This window comes from Cupressus sempervirens, chromosome 8 (assembly GCF_028749045.1).
Source record: "Cupressus sempervirens isolate cs-2001-9-10 chromosome 8, ASM2874904v1, whole genome shotgun sequence".
NCBI classification, from domain to species: Eukaryota; Viridiplantae; Streptophyta; class Pinopsida; order Cupressales; family Cupressaceae; genus Cupressus; species Cupressus sempervirens.
Window position 1 is genome coordinate 226086280 of NC_143125.1, and position 14475 is coordinate 226100754.

At 40.1% G+C, this 14475-nt stretch overlaps 1 protein-coding gene across 4 annotated transcripts in view; it reads left to right on the top strand.

The window, feature by feature from the left end:
* Positions 1 to 14475, top strand: part of LOC149542315 (dual specificity protein kinase YAK1 homolog) — a 120188-nt gene that overhangs the window by 92919 nt on the left and 12794 nt on the right. The gene's annotated exons all lie outside the window — the stretch shown is intronic.

The following is a 14475-nucleotide window of genomic DNA, read 5'->3' on the forward strand; positions in this document are numbered from 1 at the left end:
TCTAGCTTATTTCCTTGCTGTCGGTACCCTTCAAGTAATTTTATGGTGCGATGCATTCTTTTCCTCCTGTGCGGTCCGTTCACCGTGTACCGAATGGTGGGATCTTTCTTTTTTGTAGGTCTGTGTTGTATGTCCTTCCCTTCTTCAGTCATAACCTTCGTTGCGTCATCTGCTTCTCTGTATTCTTGCGGACACTCATTTTTTTCCTTTTTCTCACTTTCGTCGACCCTTAGCATATTACAACTCGGAAAGAGTTCGTAGTCTTCTATTTGCCAATGGTAAAGGCCATTCACCGAGTCCAAGTCGTCATCGTTCGATCCTCCATCAAGTCTCAATACTCCTCCTTCGTCTGGTTCCATTCTCTTCTTTCCTTCATCATCACTTTCGTTGTCACTTTCTGAATCTGATGATGCTACCTCCTCGCCGACCATTTGTGTGTGCATGTCAATTGTGAATCTTTTGCCTCCGCCCTCCATTGATAGGGTATTTCGTTTCCAATCATGTTTTACTTTTGCTTGCACCAACCAATCCCGTCCTAGAATAGCATCATATCCTTTTCTTTTCAATGGAATGGTTACCAGTTGCACTTTCAAGATTCCCAATGATTTGATTCCATGCTGGTCTGCCGTCAGCAACTGGAATGTAGGTGGCCAGAGTGTCGGCTTTCCCAACTTCTTTCAAGTATCCTTCGGCAACACATTCATGCCGGACCCTCCATCGACAATTGTGTCTATCAGAACATTTTCCAAAATTCCCATCTCGACGACCGCCAGATGTCGTCTGGATGTGAGTGCCAGGAGCATTGGGTCTGTTGTCGTTACTTCCCTATTGTCCCTTCCTGTGTCCTCCGTTGCTTTCGAAAATGGTGTATGATTCAGAATGGCCGTTCGTAACTGGGGCATTGTGAGAAGGAGGTCACTTATCTTGACCGGTATCTCCGTTTGTAAGATCTGTCGTACAATGTTTTGTTCTGCGAAGTTCCTTGCCAAGGTGTCGATGATGTCCTTCACTGAGATGTCCCCGCCGACGATGCCTTTGCAATTTCCGCTTGCGCTTCCCCCAATTTTCTTTTTTCCTCCGCTTGCCTCCGTGTAATTGCCAGAACCTCCTCTACATCTGTGCCGACAGTGATCAAGTTTACTCCAGACTTTGGACACTTGGAATCTTCGTGATCGCCGGGTCCGCACCATCTACATAATAATTTCGGTGTGTTTGCCGCTGTACAATCCCACGCAAAATGACTCCACAAATTACATTCTTGGCATTGAACAATCGGTCGTCCGTTTGCATCATACTGAGTTCGACTTCGGCTCCCATTATTATTGTTATTATTTCTATTGTTGTTTTTTTGCCCTCTGCTATTATTCTTGTATCCTCCGGATGTGGCACTTGCGCTATTTGTATTTCCGCTATTGCCCGACGGGGAAGCCTCCTGTGTAAGAAACACCTGCGGAGATCTTCTTGTCTTCATGTTAAAGGGGCACTCTTTTGTGGAATGGCCTATGATCTGACAAATGTTACAAAATTGGTTCTTTGGACACGATCCTTTAGTATGACCGTCGGTCTTACACTCCGTGCACCATAGTTCACTACCTTTTGGCTCCTTTTGCATGTTTTTAAACTCCATCATGCGAACCATATCCTTCTGTAGGGCACGAACCTTCTTGCTGCTGCCTTTGTCGTCGTTGCTATCATCTCTGGCAGGCTCGTCGTCATCAGAATCAGAGGAGCTAGTTTTCTTCTTTTTTGTCTTCTGCTCACTTTCAAGGTCCAGTGCTCTGTTATACGCATCCACATATGACGACGGTGGCACAATTTTCATTTTCCTCCGCAATTTCGAGCGTAGGCCGTCCATGAACTATCTTTTTTGCAATCCATCCACCGACTTGCTTTCCATTTTGTTTATCAAGTCTTTTAATCTCCTAGCGTAGACGCAGACAATTTCGTGCTTCCCCTGTTTGGTATTGAAAATCTCTGCTACGATTTCATTATCATCCCGCAAGAGTTTAAATTCCGCCACGAACTCCTTTTTAATGTTATCCCAGCTATTTAGCTTTTGTGGATCCGTATCCGAAAACCAATCAATTGCCACACCCCATAGGGTTGCCGAAAATTGCCTGACTCATTCGTTGGCATCTGTGATTCCATTTGCCCGCTAGATCGTCTCGCATGTCTTACAATGTCGGATGGGGTCGGCTGTACCATCGCCCTCAAATTTCGGCAGCTTTTCTTTGGGCCCCACCATCACAACTGAAGTTGGTAGAGAGGCGTTACTGGGTCTTGCGCTGTTTACTCCAACATCGGAGGTCTGCACTCCAACACTGGAGGTCTGCACTCCCACACTGGCGGTATGCACTCCCACACCGGTAGTCTGAAGTCCCACACCGGCGGTCTGCACTCCCACACCAGAGGTGTCGACAGCTGCGAACCTTGGTGAAGAAGAAGGATCTTCTGAAGTTGTTTCCCGCGGAAGTCTATCCTGGACGAAGAGGTCACTCCATGCTCGTGCTCCCTCGGCACTGCGAGCCGTGCGAGTTGATTGTCTTCCGTCTGAATTTTCTTCCCTCGGCAAACACAAATTCAAGAACTCCTCCCGTGCTTCTTCCACCAATTCCACCCGCTGCCGAGTCTCCTCCAACAATTCTTCGACACTTCGGTTTCCGTTGGCAATCTTCTAAAATCTCCGTCGGCGTTCGGCTTGCTGTGCCAGAATTAAATTCTCTTGCGTAGTACGGGTTCCATCTTTTCCCTTGACCTTATTTCGATCCTTGTTAAGCTGATTTGGCATTAATCTTCATTCCTCCCACCTTCCAGATTCATAAGGCAATGGCGCCAAATGTTTACCATACAGGTAAATTAAAACAATGCATACAGACAATGGAACAGAATAGCAGGAATTATATTCGCATATGCCAGACATTACATTATGCTTCATAAGATGAATGATAGTAGAAGATGATTCATGATTTACAATGATCCTAGACGGGATATAAATACTATCCGCTGAACCTTCTCGGAGGAGTCCGTCGGCCACAACATTACATCCGCTACAAACTATTTACCCGTCGGCTACAATATACAAAACACCGACGACAGTCAATTCGTCGGCTACAGAAACACCGCCGGAACCATCCAGTCGGCTGACAGGAGTAACTAAGCAGGAAGAGGGAAATTGGTTATTGAAGGGAGCAGCTGTGATGGTAACGTACAGGTCATAGCAGCAGTAGACGTGAGCTTTTGGTAGACAAGAGAATGATCAGTTCATAGATGAAACAAGGTAAACTTGGTGTGAACCTAGCTCTCCATTCTCACGGGTTATTCTATCACAGTCGGTTTTCCCCAAGCAGTATTCACAGCAGGGATTGACGTGGAGATTGGGAGCAGCAGTGGGTATCATATCCACGTCCCATAACAGATACACTGCACGGAACTCCCTCAGAGCAGAGGTAACGGGCAGTAGACAGTAACAGGAATGTTTTATGTGAAGTGGCAGTGGCGTAGGAAAGTTCAAAGGGATAGCAGTGGTCTCTCACGGCAACGTCCAGACCAAACTCCTCTCCAAATATCGGCAGTCTCCAGTGAGAAATCAATCTGAATGTAATCACGTCATCCACCAGCAGACATGTATGTATTTGCAACCTCCTAATGTGTAGTCGTTCCCTTGTTTGCATATATATAGCATTCAGCTTGTTTGTATTGCAATCATTGTACTTGTCTGCAACAGTAAAAGTGAGTTTCGAAATAACTGAAATCCCATTGTTGAGCAGCCATTATATTTTGTGAAACATCAGTTAAATCTGTACTACCGTATTGCCTTTAACTTACAACAGTCGGGTGCCTATCAACTGTTTGGTTAATGAATCCATTTCTGTAATGAAGTATTAAGGAGAATATTGCAGTGGTATGGCCAAAGTGACCTTGCTTAAGCTCTTTGTTTGCAAGACAACTATTTGACAAAATTCCCACCAGTCAGAGTACATATTATCTGATCAAATCGAGTAGAGAACATTACATCTATATACTCCTGTATCATTTTTCAGGCTATATCTGCATTGGAGGAGGTTGCAACAATACTTTATGCGAGTGGCATCAATATCTTTTGTGTTTGCAGACATTTTATTGACTGTTATCAGCATTCTGGAAGGTGGGGTTATTGTGCAGTCTGTAGTTGAACTTTATTAGTTTTTACAAGTTTCATTCACGTGTTTTTTACAAAATCAAGAAAAAATACACGTAAAAAGACTGATGTGGGTAAAACGTTGATTAAAATGCCATGGTCTGCTCTATGTTGTTTTATATTTTCTTCATCAAATTCTGCCAGCCCTTAGTTATGGTACATACATTTGATAATTGAATTTTGCAAAAAACTCTGTTTTTTAACATAAATTTTAGAAGCCTTGATTCTTCCTTGTATGATGGCTTCCGACACTGTTATCTTCCAATATTTCTAGCTCTGTCTATTTTGTGTTTGGATTTTCTTATTGGTTTTGTTCATTTTGTTTAGTATTAGATTCTTCATTATGGTTGCGCCCCCCACCTCCTCCCCCCTTTCTCTTGCATTCATTTTTTTTGTTCTTGTCAGTGTTGATAACTGCTGGCTCCGCAATTTCCATTTTTTCAAAATTTCTTTTTCTTTAGATCTAAATCAAACAAAATGAAGCATCCAATGTGACTTCGTATTTCCTTTGGGATAATCAGATTCTACCATCCCAAGGGCAAATTAACAAGCTTACCAACACTAGGGATTTTGTTCTATAATTCATACCTTCACAGTTCGGCTTCCAAAATTATGTAGAAGTTGAGTCCTATAGTTACACTGCCTTGGGGGACAAGTTTCTGAGCAGAGGGGACATAGGGGCCTCAATTTGGGGATGATTGGGGGACGACATGGGACGGGAGATGGTTTTTGGGGGGGGGGGGAGGTGTATATACTATATATTATACATGTACTTAAAATGCTAGTTATGAAAAGATGTATAACAATATGACATAAAATTTAAATACTAATTTTCTAAAATCTAAATACTTGCACATTGCATTGTGATTGAATATTGAACATGATAGTGGAACATTGAACAATAAATATTAAAATTTTAAATATTTGAATCAGCAATAATAAGTCATAGATATCAAAGTTTCAAAAGTACGAGTATCTCATCAATCATCATAAAGATGATTACATTGAGCAAAATAATATAAATATGATATTCAATGTTCATATATAAAAACAAGTACAAACTACATAATCAAAATATCAAGGCCTATAATGTAGTGAAGGAGGCCTCTAATCATCATTCGGGAGACATTAAAAAAATGTTATATATATATATATATATATATATATATATATATGTTTTAAACATTTTTTGAAAAAGTGGATAGGAGACGACCGGCCGTCCGTTGGAGGGTTGAGGGATGTGTTCCTGCCCCCTTGCCTCTGCCGGAATGGCAGCGGATGGGTGACATCGGAACAATGCTTCTTGTCTTTGGTGCGTCCCCCATCCTGGAGACGTGCAGGCTTTGGGGGTTGGGGATGATGCATCCCCATGTTACGATCTGTAGAACCCAACACCATGCATTAACCATAGATCCCCTTTCCTTATATCTTCTTTTTCCTCCTTCAATTTGCATACAATTTGGTAGATTACGAGTATTTAGTTTCTTCCCACAATTCATTTTGCACCAGTTTAATATTTGATCATGTGTAGGTCATTCATCTTTGATTTGCCCAATTTATGAAGTCTCTTTTAAATGGAGCTTTGATTTCTCTAGTTTTTGTTTACTCTGTTTGAAGAGGATATTGTGGGAATAGTCTTCGACTATTTGTTTTCTTAGAGGGATCTTATTCACTAGTACAGTGACATGTAGATATTCTCATCTGATATTTGTCCGTGCTCTTCTCTGTTGTTCTTGAGGTTGATTTCACATTCTCAGGTAGAACTGCCTTCTATGTATCTTTTGATCTCTGCAATCTGAATTTTGATGAAGAATGGTTCTTTGAGCTAGCACTCACAGGGTAATATGTTTTCTGTTTTTCTGTGAATTCTTTTTGTTTATTATTTTGGTTGAGTCCTTTGTGTATTTGTTCTGCCTTCTTGTTTTGTACTCTGGTCCACTGCTGCCTTGATCTATTGTAATTCTTGTATTGTTTTTGTTCTAGTTCTTGTTGGTTGATTCCCATTTCTTCCTTTTTTATATTTGATCACATTTTATTTGCAGAGGAGAGCTTATATTGTACTCTTATAATTATTTTAAAAATATTTTAGTATTATATAATGTTGAAGTATTCATCTTGTTTGCTGTTTGTCTTTTCCATTTCTCATTTTTGGTAGTGCTGTACACAGCAATGGTGTTTCAGATCTTGCAAGGTTCAACCTCACACACAGCTATTCCATAACTTTTCACGTGGATATGTAATCTTTACACAATTGTTCATGGATATTTATATTTTAATTTTATTGATATTGAAGCTTGAATTTCATATGTATTTGTAAGAATTTGGCTTAGGCTAGAATTCACCCAAGATCAAGGAACACAGACACAAGCACAATAGTAGACCAAAATAGAGAGTATGATTAGAATGACGATATTCATTCAATATGCCTGCTTGAGAGTAAACTAGGAGTGCCTGTATATAAAGGCCTCTGGAGAGCTTCTAGAATGCATAGAAGTCAGCATCATGATAAATCATACAACTAGACACATGTGTCCACCAGATATGGGTTATCCTCCATTAAGCATGAAATTAAGTGCGATGATGTGAGGATAAGCCTACAATGGTGTAGCACGCAAATCAGTGGTGTAGACAAAATGTGCTAAATTAGGAGTGCGAATAATTGTGTTGTCAACATGACAACTCAGTGAATGATGCGAACTTCTGTGTTGTAGACACCATGTGCATAATTAGAGTTGCGCACTTCTGCGAGAGTACACAAACTCCTAAGTGTCTCACCTAAAATAATAATAAAATAATGCATTAACCTAAGCAAACTTAAGTAAGCGTAATAAGTAAATACTTATTTACACCAACACCCTCCCTTAAGTGCAACTTAGGGGAATGCCCTTAAGCTTACGAAATCTAGAATGATATGCATAATGGGTCTCGGCTACTAGGCCATGTTAGGTACCCATGTACATAATGACATGCAATCTCTCATAAAGCGGAGAAAGAGGGAAAACCTCATGGGAAAACCCTCCCCCAAAAAGAGAGATAAAGGGGATGCATGGATGGATGGAGTAATCAAGACCTCTCCATTATGACATACATCCAATATATACATAAGAGAATGATGAGAAGAGGAAGAGAGACAGTATAGGCTCCCGCCCCCCAAAGAATAATGCCGAACAATGATTGCTCCGATGAAGAAGCTGATCCAAGATTGCAGAATGGTGTTCCTCCCCTTAGGAAGAAACAATGCCAAGGGTACAAATGAGACGCTTCCGCTGTACGTGGAAAGAATCCCATGGATAAGTGATGTCTCTGAAACCTGCTCAACTGGATGAAGAACCTATCCCAAAGAACTGTCTGTCTCTGCAATTGATGAAGAACCCTGCTGCAACTGTTGATTATAAGTATCCACAATCATTTCAACTTGTGCGGATTGATCATATAGAGAATGAACAAGAGATTTTGATGGAGCCCTCGTGACAACTGCATCAAGAAGAAGAGGCAAATCATCAATACTGTCCCCCAAATCTGTCACTGAATGTAATGTCCCCTTTTTAGCATTTATAGCATGATGTTGTTGTTAGCCTATTTCCCCACGGTTCCGTAGGCTAACTAGGACATTAAAGGGACTTAGAGGCCATTTGGCCTAGACAGTTTCAGCTGCAGGTCTTTTTGTGAGGTTTTGAGACAACTTTGGGCATACTTACTATTTATAGTAAGTCATCTTGGATATGGTCGGACATCCAGTGGCAGCGATATGTCGATGGTAATTGTTTAAAATCGACAAGAAGACTTGTTTATCATTGATAAAATTTGTTATGCATTGATAAAGCTATTTTATAAAGTTAAATTTAAATATTTAACTTTATTAATGCATAGACTATAGTTTGTGGGAAATATTTAAATTAAAAGAGTCCCCTTTATTTTATAACACATTGGAGACATAAGTTACATAAAGGGAGTGATGTTTTATCTCACATGGAGAAAACGAAGGATTGAGCTCTTGTGAGAATACTATAAAAGAAAGGGAAGAGCTTCTTTTTAGTAGGCTTGGAAATATCAAAGAAATTGGAATTTTTTTTGGAGATTGTCTCAATAGTTTGAAGGACGAAATCCCTTCAAGCTGAAAATCTTGACGCTATTGAAAGATATGGTCTTGAGATTTAACATGGTAGCAGTCCGAAAAAGCAGATACGAAAAAGCAGTCCGAAAAAGCGAAACCGAAAAAGCAGGTTGAAAAAGTAGTCCGTAAAAGCAGTCTGAAAAAGCGGAACCGAAAAAGCAAGCTGAAAAAGCAGTCCGTAAAAGCAGTTCAAAAAGCAGATCCGAAAAAGCAAATCGGAAAAGCAAAGCAGAAGGGGCAGCATTGAAGGAAATTATTACAGCCATCTACAACCAGGTTCCCTTGTTAGTATTGTTTTTAGGGCATTATAAGTTTCAGCTGTAAGTGTGCATTATACCAGCATTATCATTTTGTAATTCATGTAAATGCCAAAAGTCTTGGCCATATTTCATGAGCATTGTATTAGAAATTTCATTACAATTAAGAAGATAATAGTTGTTGGTGTCATTTAAGCAATTCAATATCATTATTTATCAGCTAGTTAGTTGCATACCAATTGTTTGTAAAAATGCCAGTTGGCTGTAGGTATTCATTTCTCATGCTTTTAGATCATATATATACACTGAATATTGTCAAAATTAGTAGCACACTCATGTTAGGTCATTGTGTAGTCCATTTGGAGTCTTCTAGCACAAGATTCTCATTGATGCAAATTGAAGAAAGAGTCATTTAAAGTCAGCTAAAATACTATATCAGTCATACGTCCTTTGCATGTGAATTGTTTGATGAAATTCTTTGAGCTTTCATCAGCATTTTTGAGAGTAGATTTGAGGAGGGTCATTACAGTGGTATCAGAGCTGGTTCCTGCTAGCTTGATTGGGTTATTTCAGATTGAATTCAATTATCAGTATGGCTTTAACAGGAGACAAGGATTTGGAAGAAAGAATGCACAATGTAAAGAAGAAATTAGATTGTCCATTTCAGCAAACAGAGGACCTTCTAAGAACTTTGGAGGAGTTGGAAACTTATTTAGGCAAGTTTGATCAGTCAAGACCCGATGCTATGCAAACAGCTTTATTTCCAGCATTTGGTTCATTGGTTAAGCCCCAATTATTGAGACATCATGATGAGGTAATAAGACTTACAACTCTCTCTTGCATTAGTGAAATCATGAGGATAATAGCTGGCCTTGATTTTTATGACAATTATGAAAGAGGTACTTCATGCCATGGTAAAAAGCTTTGAAAAGTTGGACAATATTCGGGACCCTTATTTCACAAAGAGGGCAAGATTACTTGAAGTATTTGCAAGGTGTAGATTTGAAAATATTATGCTGGCAATTGGTTGTATTAGTGACATTTGCAGGATGTTTAATACATTTTGGAATATTATGGACAAGTTTCATCCCAGTAGAGTATTGGCATCGATGCACTCCATCATGTTCACAATCTTGTTTGAGGGGGAGGATGAAATTTCTAAATTTTTGGCAGAAGACTTATGGTATGTTTGGACAAAAGAGAGGAATTTGTCACCTATGGCATGTACGTGGTTAAAGAGCCTGATTGATAGGCCTAAGGATCGTACCTTCCCTATGACAGGCAGAAACTTGTATGAGGAGTTTAACAGACATGCGGATTCGATGCAGGGAGACATTAGCACATCTTCAGGTAATGGTTTATCTGCATCATCTTCACAGACAGAAGGGGTTACAGATGTTGTGCAAGTTGAGCCAGTTGCATCAGAAGGTGATATCACAGACACCAGATTGCGTGATTGACACAAATAGTGATTCCAGTACAGTTGGGCTGGATGAAGTTACTGCAGTTGAGGATACTGTCATGTTTGAGGATAGTACAGTTGATCAGAAAGTGAGCATTCATGACTTTGCTGAGAAAGAGTACCGGGCACAGTTAGATGCTTCGTCACATGAGGTTGAGGCTGGTAGAACTCCGCATGATTTGTCCAGCCAGCTGAAGGTGAGCAAAGACAATATTGTGACTTCATTATCTCATCATGAAAGGATGCGGGATATGATAGAGGATCACATTCGGATGATTCAGTTACAAGGTAGACATAAGGGAGTTTAGGCAAAGTCTTCTTGTGTTGACTTACAGGCGATTAAGGAAGGAATGAGAACAATGAAGTTGAGTTATTTACATCTTCTATCAAATCGTGACCATCTTCTTAGCCTTGTCGAAGACTATTCAGATGCCTTGAGGAGAAAGGAGGAGGAAGTTGACAAGCTTTCTCGTGAGCTTGAGGACACTCGAGCTTCTTTGGTGAATACTCCATTGGCATTACAGGACTGGGAGAGACATAGGCATAAGCATGACATGGAGTTGAGTTTAGTTTCATTTTGCACTCCTGATACTCAGCTTTCTGCGGCAGGCAGATCATATGTGGTCGTTGATAATGTTGCGAGTTCATCTTGCATTCACATCCAGGATACAGGGACAATGTCAGACAGGTATGTGGAGTTAGTTGGTATTGGTCATATTACCCAGGTGAGGAGTTTGCTTGAGTTACTAGCTGATTCTAGTTTACGAATATGGACTCAAGATTGTTATATTGGCGTTTGGGATTCAGTTGACTGGAGATCTTTATCACTTTTTGGTAGCAGTGATTGTTTGGGTGCTATCATGGATTTGATTAGCAGATTGCACGGTGTTGTCTTTTCTTGTGCCAGCAGCTTGTCCGATGTTGGTATTAGTTTTTATACACCGGTGTTGGGCTTTGTTCATATATCCAGTCGACCATTCTTGTTGGAATGTGTTGATGATCTTTCATACTTGGCAGTGTGTACAGATGAGTCCCAGGATCATATTGGCATTGATGACATCTAGGAAGATGCAGTGGGCAGTTTTGAAGACTTAGTTTCCTTGGCAGTTTCTTTTGGTACAGAGGAGTTGGATAGCAGTGCTACAATTTTTGATACTCTGTATGTTGATATGAGCTTTGGAGTTGATTCGTAGGATATGGATGGTAATACTCTAGAGACCAGTAACTTTGAGGATACTCCTTTAGACAATGCGTCAAAGGAGGTTTGTAGGAGACAGTCTAGCCAGTGCCATCATGTGTCTAGTCAGTTGAGAGTTAGTGAGCGAGACATTTCTATCGCTTGCCAGCATTTCGACACTGCTCGTCAGTTGTTAGCAGTTTATGGATGGGGTTCTCCTACTAGTGATGAGCAGGGAGGTAGTTATCTTTCCTTGATAGAGATCCACTCTTTATGGGAGGCTATTCGGATTCTGAGACAAAATTATATGCAGTTGGTAGCCGACAAAGATTATCTTATGGAGTGGGGGAGTACCACATACGATGCATTATTGGCCAAGGAAGATGAGGTGAGTGAGCTTACTCAGCAGCTTGAGGTGACTTTTGAGATTCTTGAGAGTACACAGTTGGCTTTCGAGGAGTCACAGTTTCATTTGGCTAAGGTGACCATGGAGTTAGAGCGACTGCAGTCTTTATCGGATTCTGTACAATCACGGACCGTGGTGTTTGGTGATCTGCGGATGTCTATGGTCGAGGTTGATAGAGGTAGTGGAGATGAGGATATATCTGTCCACGACACTAGTATTGGCATATTTGGTCCATTTCCACTAGAGGCAGGTTCAACTGAGTTGGGCGCTGTAGTTGAGCATTGTGATATGTTTGACTTGGAGGGCACAGAGACTAGTGATGTTGTTGTTGATTCTGTACTCTTGGCTATATCATCCTCTGACTTAGCTGATGATCAGTCATAGTTGGTTGTATCACGTCTGCAGGATGAGTCTTTGATTAGGATTGGTTCTTTTTACCGGCATTATACTGTAGGATATGTTTATCGGTTTGCTTTTGATCCATGTGTTGAGGAGTTAATGGTAGACAGGTTTGCTCTGGGCTCTCGTTTTTGCTATCTACCATGTAATGACTATTCACCATCAGCAGTGCATGGGTGTTATAGTTATGAGACAGTGACCGGTGATCTACAGAGTTGTGTTAATTGTAGTAGGTGTGCAGCGTGTGGATTCTCTGTATTTGGTGTAGTTTCATGCGGGAGTATTCATCGTTGTTGCAGAATTGTATTGTACATTCCACATAGGCTAGTGGGATGTGTTGGTGTTTACTATGTTGGCAGTTTGGGTTATCTACTCTACTTGGGTTTTGATATTTCGAGAACTTGTTTCTCATGGGTTCCTGACTTTGGAGTTTGGGTGAGTTGTATTCGCCAATTTGATTATGGATTCCTCTTGGTTAATTTTCAGAGGTTGTTGCAAGAGCCTATGTTGACTGACAGTAGTATAGTTCATGACTACATTTGGGATCCAGGCGGATTGATTGGGTTGTTGTTCGACCATTGCTTGGGGACAAGCAATTTTGGGAAGGGTGGACTGTAATGTCCCCTTTTTAGCATTTATACCATGATGTTGTTGTTAGCCTATTTGCCCACGGTCCCGTAGGCTAACTAGGACATTAAATGGACTTAGAGGCCATTTGGCCTAGATAGTTTCAGCTGGAGGTCTTTCTGTGGGGTTTTGAGGCAACTTTGGGCATACTTACTATTTATAGTAAGTCATCTTGGATATGGTCGGACATCCAGTGGCAACGGTATGTCAATGGTAATTGTTTAAAATCGACAAGAAGACTTGTTTATCATTGATAAGATTTGTTATGCATTGATAAAGCTATTTTATAAAGTTAAATTTAAATATTTAACTTTATTAATGCATAGAGTATAGTTTATGGGAAATATTTAAATTAAAAGAGTCCCCTTTATTTTATAACACATTGGAGACATAAGTTACATAAAGGGAGTGATGTTTTATCCCACATGGAGAAAACGAAGGATTGAGCTCTTGTGAGAACACTATAAAAGAAAGGGAAGAGCTTCTTTTTAGTAGGCTTGAAAATATCAAAGAAATTGGAAATTTTTTTGGAGATTATGTCTCAATAGTTTGAAGGACGAAATCCCTTCAAGCTGGAAATCTTGACGCCATTGAAAGATATGGTTTTGAGATTTAACATGGTAGCAGTCCGAAAAAGCAGATACGAGAAAGTAGTCCGAAAAAGTGGAACTAAAAAAGTAGGCTGAAAAAGCAGTCCGTAAAAGCAGTCTGAAAAAACGGAACCGAAAAAGCAGGCTGAAAAAGTAGTTCGTAAAAGCAGTTCAAAAAGAAGATCCGAAAAAGCAGTTCGAAAAAACAAATCGGAAAAGCAAAGCAGAAGGGGTAGCATTGAAGGAAATTATTACAGCCATCTACAACCAGGTTCCCTTGTTAGTATTGTTTTTAGGGCATTATAAGTTTCAGCTGTAAGTGTGCATTATACCAACATTATCATTTTGTAATTCATGTAAATGCCAAAAGTCTTGGCCATATTTCATGAGCATTGTATTAGAAATTTCATTGCAATTAAGAAGATAATAGTTGTTGGTGTCATTTAAGCAATTCAATATCATTATTTATCAGCGAGTTAGTTGCATACCAACTGTTTGTAAAAATGCCAGTTGGCTGTAGGTATTCATTTCTCATGCTTAGATCATATATATGCACTGAATATTGTCAAAATTAGTAGCACACTCATGTTAGGTCATTGTGTAGTCCATTTGGAGTCTTCTAGCACAAGATTCTCATTGATGCAAATTGAAGAAAGAGTCATTTAAAGCCAGCTAAAATACTATATCAGTCATACGTCCCTTGCATGTGAATTGTTTGATGAAATTCCTTGAGCTTTCATCAGCGTTTTTGAGAGCAGATTTGAGGAGGGTCATTACACTGAACCTGTATCTTGAAGATTGGATGTACCCTGTTGTGCTGGACCTATCACTGTGGCTATGTATGCATGTGGACTGAACTGATAGAGTGACCTCTCACTGTAACTGTCGATAGAACCCCATGTGTTTGAATTTGTTAAAGCACTATCGGTTGTGTCACTATCAGTTTCCACACTGTATGATGTGCGAAGAGGATGAGAGGACAAGCTTGGTGAACTTTCCTCAAAGTGAACATCCTTCACAAAAATTTGATGTGTCTCTGGATCTAGAAGTCTGCATGCCTTCAAACTGTCTTCATAACCAATGAAAGTATAAGGCTGAGATAACTGTGCCTTGCATCTCCTGTAAGATCTGTTTGCCCATGCAGGACAACCGAAGACTCTGAAGTGTGTCACAATAGGTTTTCTGTCGCACCATGCCTCAAAAGGAGTTTTGCCATCTAAGGCTAGATGAGGAGATCGATTAAGAATGTGAGTGGCACTAGAGATT